Here is an 8,080-nt window from a genome sequence, read left to right on the forward strand (position 1 = left end):
AAACGTTTCTTTCCTGCTTGTTGTAAATCAAAATTAAGTTTTCTAATAGCCCAATAGGCTTTATGTTCTAATTCAACTGGTAAATGACATGCTTTTCCATATACCAAACGGTATGGAGTCATTCCTATTGGTGATTTAAATGCAGTACGGTATGCCCATAGCGCATTATTGAGTTTTTGTGACCAATCTTTTTTTGATGATGAAACAGTTTTCTCTAGAATCCATTTGAGTTCTCTATTTGAGATCTCCGCCTGACCATTCGACTGGGGATGGTATGGCGTTGACATGCGGTGGCGTACTCCATATTTTTTCATAAGCATATCAAAATTCCGATTTATGAAATGGGTACCGCCATCAGTAACAACGAATCTAGGACAACCGAATCTACAAAATATATTGTCAAGAAAATTAATAACTACTTTAGAATCATTCGTAGGGGTTGCAATTACTTCAACCCACTTCGAAACATAATCAACGGCTACTAATATGTAAGTTTTACCATTGGAAGGCGGAAAAGGTCCCATGAAATCAATTCCCCACATGTCGAAGATTTCAACTTCCAACACGTTTTTGAGGGGCATCTCATCTTTCCTTCCTAAATTTCCCGTTCTTTGGCATTTATCACAACGAGTAATAAATGAACCAACGTCCTTAAACAATGTAGGCCAAAAGAACCCACATTCTAATATTTTAGCTACCGTTTTATTAACTCTATTATGTCCTCCATATGAACTGGAATGACATTCTGTTATTATAGATTCATATTCATTTTCTCCAACACATCTCCTAATTATCCCGTCACCACATGATTTGAATAGAAATGGATCTTCCCAAAAATATTGTTTAATATCGAAGAAAAATTTCTTCCTTTGTTGGGAAGATAATCCTTCCGGAACAATATCGGTTGCAAGATAATTAGCAAAATCTGCATACCATGGTGACATGATACTTTCTACTTGATAAAGATGTTCATCGGGGAAATCATCTCGTATACCGACAGTTTCACCTATAGGACCGTTTTCATCTTCTAGTCTCGATAGATGATCGGCGACAAGGTTTTCTACTCCCTTTTTGTCTTTAATTTCTATATCAAATTCTTGTAACAACAAAACCCATCTAATCAGACGCGGTTTTGCATCTTTCTTAGCAAACAGATAACGTAAAGCTGCGTGATCTGTATAAATAATAACTTTAGATCCTAACAAGTATGACCTAAACTTATCACATGCAAATACTACGGCTAACATCTCTTTTTCTGTTGTTGTGTAATTTAATTGTGCATCGGACAATGTGTGACTTGCATAATAAATAACATGTAATCTTTTATCCTTTCTTTGACCTAAAACACATCCCACTGCTAGGTCACTTGCATCACACATGATTTCAAAAGGTAAATCCCAATCGGGCTTAGCAATTATGGGTGCACTGACTAAGGCTGTTTTCAATGTTTCGAAAGCTTTAATGCAATCTTCATTAAAGTCGAAGGTTGAATCCTTCATAAGTAAATTAGTAAGTGGTTTGGAGATTATAGAAAAGTTTTTTATAAATCTTCTGTAAAAACCTGTATGTCCTAGAAAAGATCTTACTCCCTTGACAGTTGTTGGTGGGGGTAATTTTTCTATTACTGAAGTTTTTGCTCTATCCACTTCTAATCCTTTTTCGGATATTTTATGACATAAAACAATTCATTCGTCAACCATGAAATGACATTTTTCCCAATTTAACACTAAATTCGTTTCTTCGCATCTAGAAAGAACTTTATCTAAGTTTTTAAACATGCATCAAAAGAATCTCCATAAACTGAAAAATCATCCATAAATACTTCCATGATATCTTCGATGAAATCATTAAAAGTTGCAGTCATACAACGTTGAAAAGTTGCTAGTGCATTACATAGACCAAAAGACATTCTTCTATATGCAAATGTTCCATAAGGACATGTGAAGGTTGTTTTATCTTGGTCATCCGGGTAAATATATATTTGAAAGAATCCGGAATAACCATCAAGAAAACAATAAAATGCATGACCGGCTATCCTTTCGATCATTTGATCGATGAAAGGTAAAGGAAAATGATCTTTCCTAGTTGCCTTATTTAGGTTCCTATAATCTATACAAACCCTCCAACCGGTGGTATCGCGTAGGTATTAATTCACCTTCATCATTCCTTACTACAGTTATGCCTCCCTTTTTTGGTACACAATGGATTGGACTAACCCATTCACTATCCGAAATAGGATAAATGATTCCATTGTCTAAAAGTTTAGTAATCTCATTTTTGACTACTTCTTTCATGTTCGGATTTAAACGTCTTTGTCTATCCGCTTTAGGTGGCTTATCTTCTTCTAAGTGAATCCTATGCATTACAATACTAGGATTAATTCCTTTTAAATCTGAAATCTGCCATCCCATACTTTCTATTCTATTTCTAACAACTTCTTTCAATTTTTCTTCTTGATTTTATGTTAATTTGTTAGAGATGATTATAGGTAGAGTATCACTTCCGCCTAGGAAAGTGTATCTCAGATGGTTTGGTAATTCTTTAAGTTCTAATTTAGGTGGAACTATTACTGAAGGCGGAACTGGTCCATCTTCTCGAATCAAAGGCTCTGGGTCCTTATCTTCTAATTCTTCACCCATTATAGGTTCCATTATTTCTTCTCTTTGAACAATTTCATTAACACATTCTTCAACTAAATCAAGCTTCATACAAGCGAAATCCTCCATAGGATATTTCATTGCTTGATTCATATCGAACTCGATCTTATCGTCACCTATTCTTAAAACTACTTTTCCTTCCGACACATCAACTAGAGCACGTCCCGTGTTCATGAATGGTCTACCAAAGATTAGCGGACAATTAACATCATAAGCAAAATCTAAGATAACAAAATCAGTAGGAAAAATAAATTTGTCAACTTTTACTAAAACGTCTTCAATTATACCATATGGTCTTTTAGTGGATTGATCCGCTAATTGCAAAACCATATTGGTACGCTTGATGTCCTCTTCTAAACCTAATTTTTCAAATATAAACAATGGCATCAAGTTTATACTAGCTCCTAAATCACAAAGACAACTTGGGAATTCCATATTTCCCAATGTACACGGAATGGTAAAGCATCCGGGATCTTTGAGTTTAGTAGGTAATTTGCTTGATACTATCGAACTACAATCTTCAGAAAGAGAAATGGATGAAATTCCTTCCCAACTAATCTTTTTTGAGATTAAATCTTTCAAGAATTTTCCATAGTTAGGAATTTGCGTAATTGCATCCATGAATGTTAAATTTATATGCAAATTTTTAAGTTTGTCTAAAAATGATAAAAGTTGTTTATCATGGTCCTTATTTCGGACCCTGTGTGGAAAAGGTGGTTTTGGTACAAAAGGTTTCGGATTAGAGTCTATTGGCGTATCTTTTTGTTTTAATATATCTTCTTTGGATTTTGGTGAATCATTTCCAGGTAAAGTTGAATTTCCGGGCATTTCCGAACCTATGTAGTTTTTTCCTGAGCAAAGAGTGATAGCCTTAACATGCTCTTTCGGATTTTCTTCCGTTTGGCTGGGAAGACTTCCCTCTTTGCGGGATGGAATTGATTTAGCAAGTTGTCCAATTTGAACCTCCAAATTATGGATGCTAGATGATTGGTTTTTGATAAGCTGATCGAATTTATTTTCGATCCGTTTAAAACCATCGTCTTGATTACTTACCTTTCCATTCATAGCATCAATAAATTTGTCGATTTTTGAAGATAAAGTGCTAATCGTATCTCTTGTTTGATTTTGATAATTATTTATCCGATATTGATTAGCATTTGCATTATTATTATTATTACCATCTTTCTAGTTAAAGTTAGGATGATTTCTCCATCCAGGATTATAAGTATTAGAATAAGGATTAGTAGTTTGGTTTTGTCCTTGGACAAAATTTACCTGTTCTATCTCATTCATACCTTCATAATCAATGTCTCTCTGGATTGGATCATTAGGATCGCATGGTGCCATAAATTTATCAATTTTGTGCGATAAGGCATAAAATTGGGCTTGTAACATTGCTACAGGATCAAGATTCATTATACCTTTAACCGATGATGTACCTGAGGATGATGGTTTCGCCGTCGGTATATGGCCACGCTCGGCGGGCCACATACTGCTGTTGATTGCCATTTCTTCCAAAAGTTCTCTTGCTTGGGCGGACGTCTTCTTCATAAATAACCCTCCAGACATAGCATCTAATGAACCTCTAGTTGTAGGATTTAATCCATTATAGAATGTCTGCATTAAAAGTGCATCTGGCAGTTGGTGGTGTGGGCATAAACGTTGAAGTTCTTTAAAACGTTCCCAAGCTTCATAAAGAGTTTCATTATCATTTTGTGTAAAAGATGTCAACTCTTTGATGACTCTTGCGGTTTTTGCTAAGGGAAAATATTTTTGAAAAAATGCTTGGGCTAATTGGTCCCAAGTTTCAAATGTTGCAGCAGGCATAGAAGTTAACCAAATTTTTGCCTTATCCTTCAAAGTGAAAGGAAAGAGGCGAAGTTTGATTGCTTCGGCTGTTACATCAGTAATTTTAAAAGTGTCACAAATTTCTAAGAAATTTGTCAAATATGCATTAGGGTTTTCGTTAGGTAGTCCATAAAACGTTACGTTGTTTTGCAACATATTAAGCAAAGCAGGCTTAATTTCAAATTGATTTGCGTTTATACGGGGTCTAACTACACTATTAGTTACACCGGCCATTCCTGGCCTAGCATAATCCATAAGTGTCGGTGGATCGGCCATAATCTCTGGCTGGTCTACTTTGGTTTTTAAGGGTGTTTTGTCTTTGTTTTTGTTGTTTTTGTTGTTTTTCTTAAGTGTTCTTTCAATTTCTGGATCTAAAGGATCTGGTGGCGTGCCCGAATTTCGCAAACTGCGCATGAACTTGAAATTGTTACACGAGCCAAACTACCTTCAAAACAAAATTGAAAACAAGTATGTTATATAACTGAAAATAAATAAAATATAAAAATTGTATAAAAATAATGTATAAACCTATATTCGAAAATAAAATACGAAAAATAAAAATTTTGTCAAAAATTTTGGCGTATCCCCGGCAACGGCGCCAAAAACTTGTTGAGCGATTTCCGCAAGTGCACGATTTCGCTTGTAGTAATAAAAATATCGATCCCACAGGGATACGTTTTTTAACGAAAAAAACTTATTTTTTGAATCTGTTAATTTCGAACTAGTTAGATTTACTATTAAATGTAAATGAAAAGTGAAAATTGGTTTAATTGAATTTAGGAAATTTGTTTAATTGAATTTGTGAACTTTGAGTATTTGAAAATGCTGGAATAAGATTTTATATTTAGAATAAATCGATTGTTAGAAAGGTCTTCTGATTTTAAGGATGAATTTTACAAAACATGAACATTTAGAACTTTTTAGAAAAACGAATGAATTTATTCATTTGCATTAAGCAAAGAAAACAACTTAAACTTTGTATCAATTATGATGATGAAATAAATGACGGAACCTCTAATTAATTGGCTTTGAACGCGACAAAACTCTTTCGGGATAGTTGCCCTTACTCAAATTAAAACTCTTTCGAGATGATAATTTGCCTAAGTGTTCAACAAAGTTTCCTTGTAATGATTTTGAATTCAAGTGCATATTAATGAAAACACCAGCCTCACTTATATTGGATTGGTTACCATAAGTGCTGCATAACGATTTGTCGAATAGAACAGACTTTATTAGATGAAATATAAATTGATACAAGTTTACAGAGAACAAGGAGCATCGAGTTCTTCGAGGGCGTGCAAGTGAAGGGCTTGATCGGTTCCGCTTCCTTGGGTTTCCTAAGAGGTTGTCAGGCTCAGGGGCGAACACTCTACTCAATCTTCTCGCTGTAACTTCGTAATAGGGATTCGGTCGGCCACTACCATGATGCAAACTAAAACTGGAACAATATCTAAACGCTACTGAGTTGTAATTAAACTATAAACAATATGTGTACCTCATCTTGTTTTGTACAGAATCTAATTTCTAACTCTCGAAATGTGTTTACTTAGAACTTCGACATAAGTTCTACGCTCTGATTCTATATCTATATTATAACATTTCACTGCTACTTTTTCTCAACATCAACTCTTTATTTATAAATGTTGAAGGGTTGTGTTTGAAGTGATGTATCCGTTGGTTAAGAGTCGTGTCTGTTGTGAAAGGACGTCTTTATCCACTTGAACGAACGCGTTTCTTGGATTTTCAGCATGTGTTAAATGCTCTTTGTAAATTTTCTGCACTTACCGAGGATGGTAATCCGCGGCCGTGAATGACGTAGCATTGAGTTGAGCTTCGGACGAAGGGGAGAAATAGCTATACCACGCGTGTCGCGGCCGTGGGTTGAGGATCCACTGTCGCGGCCCGGTGATTTTTCTCACTTCTTAGCTTTCATTCATGTCTTCGACTTGGCGCTTTCGATTTACGTCGTCTTTGACTCTTTTTGTAGGGTTTTTCTTCTGTTTTAGATCCTTTTTCGTTCCTATTTGGATTTTACCAAATATTTAGGTACCTTGCAAGAAAGAAAGATATTCGAGAGTAAAAGTAATCTAAACAGATATAAATAACACGAATTTGTAATAAAAATGATGTAAATGTTAATGATATTTTAGGTATATTTTGGGCTTAACAGCTGGTAAGTCAGCTGAGAAACGAAGCAGGCAAGGTGAGCCTGGAACTGAGGAAACTGCTGAGCATCCTCAGAAGAAGCAGAAACCTTCTACACTGACTCCCCTCAATGCCATACCTACTGACTTTGTAGTACCGGGTGACTCTCACTTCACCCAATGTCAAGGCAGTGTAGCTGAGTCTGAAGAACATGAGGTACAACTGGATGACCACTTCATCTCACAAGTTGAGGAAGAACTTGATGGTGATAGTACAGAGGAAGAAGAAGAAGAGGCCAGCGGTCAGGATGACGCTGAGGACTCTGAAGAGACAGCAAGTGAACATGAGACTGTGCAGGCCAATGCTGGGTTTGCTGCTGAAGATGAGCAAGTACTTGATCAACACAATGTTGATCCAGTCCAAGAACAAGCTGACCAGCCTCATGATGAGCAACACGATTCTTCTCCTTCTCACTCAGGAGATGCTACTCAAACTGTTACTCCACCTCGTAGAAGAAGAAAGTTGGTTAAGGCCAGTGAGAAGCCTGTCAGTGAAGATTTTGTGCCACCACCAACTCTTCCTGACTTTGTCATTTCTAAGACAACCAATGACCCATCCTCAGTAAAGCTTAAATTTTTCAAACGCCAACCAACCTCTACTGTATCGGCGCCATTAGAAAAGCAAGCCTCTGTTTCTTCTCAACAGGAACATGCCGACCAAAATGCTTCTGCCACCTCAACCAGTCAGGTTGAGCCGATTACTGTTCATGCCATTTCTTCAAGCATAGTGCTGACTCCACACACTTCTGCCGTCAGCACAGACAGTATTCGGATTACCACTTCTCCAACTCAACTCTCTGCCGACCAATCAACTATACCTAAAACTCAAGTGCAGATTGAAAATACTATTCCAGTCACTGACCAGGTCACTCCTTTCACTCCTCTTCCTTCCGGTCACACTGATGCCCCTGAAGGCTCTCAAAGCTATATGAATGCTACTGAGTCCGGCAAAAAGCTCATTGACTCAGTTCAAGCGTTGATCAGAGGCCTTCAACATTCCACTCCTCCTGCTGCTGGGTCTTCATCTATTGAGACTACTCAGCTCTCCCAGGTCACTCAGCTTCTCAACGAAGTTAAGGGACTCAAGGACTTGCTGAACGTCATCATATCTTTTCAAGCACAGCAAGCTAAGCAGGATTCAATAGCCAAGGTGGCTGAGATCCAGCTGACAATCGTGCAACACTTGAACTCTTTACAACAACAAGTTCAGAAATTGTCAGCTGTAAACACCGACTATGCCACCTCATCTGAAGTAAAGATGCTTTTTGCTCAGCTTCACACCGAGCAACTTAAGACAAATGAGCAAATGGTCTCTTACAATCAGTGCTCCATAGAGCAAATAGGTGAGGCTATTCGCTTGCTTAATCTGAA

The 8,080-nt window shown here is 36.9% G+C and overlaps 1 non-coding gene across 1 annotated transcript; it reads left to right on the top strand.

The window, feature by feature from the left end:
- Positions 1 to 4,296: 4,296 nt before the first annotated feature.
- On the top strand, positions 4,297 to 4,403 carry LOC136231519 (small nucleolar RNA R71). Its single transcript, XR_010689894.1, has one exon. It is a non-coding gene; the product is annotated as a small nucleolar RNA R71 (small nucleolar RNA).
- Positions 4,404 to 8,080: the final 3,677 nt, after the last annotated feature.

Source organism: Euphorbia lathyris, chromosome 5 (genome assembly GCF_963576675.1).
Source record: "Euphorbia lathyris chromosome 5, ddEupLath1.1, whole genome shotgun sequence".
NCBI classification, from domain to species: Eukaryota; Viridiplantae; Streptophyta; class Magnoliopsida; order Malpighiales; family Euphorbiaceae; genus Euphorbia; species Euphorbia lathyris.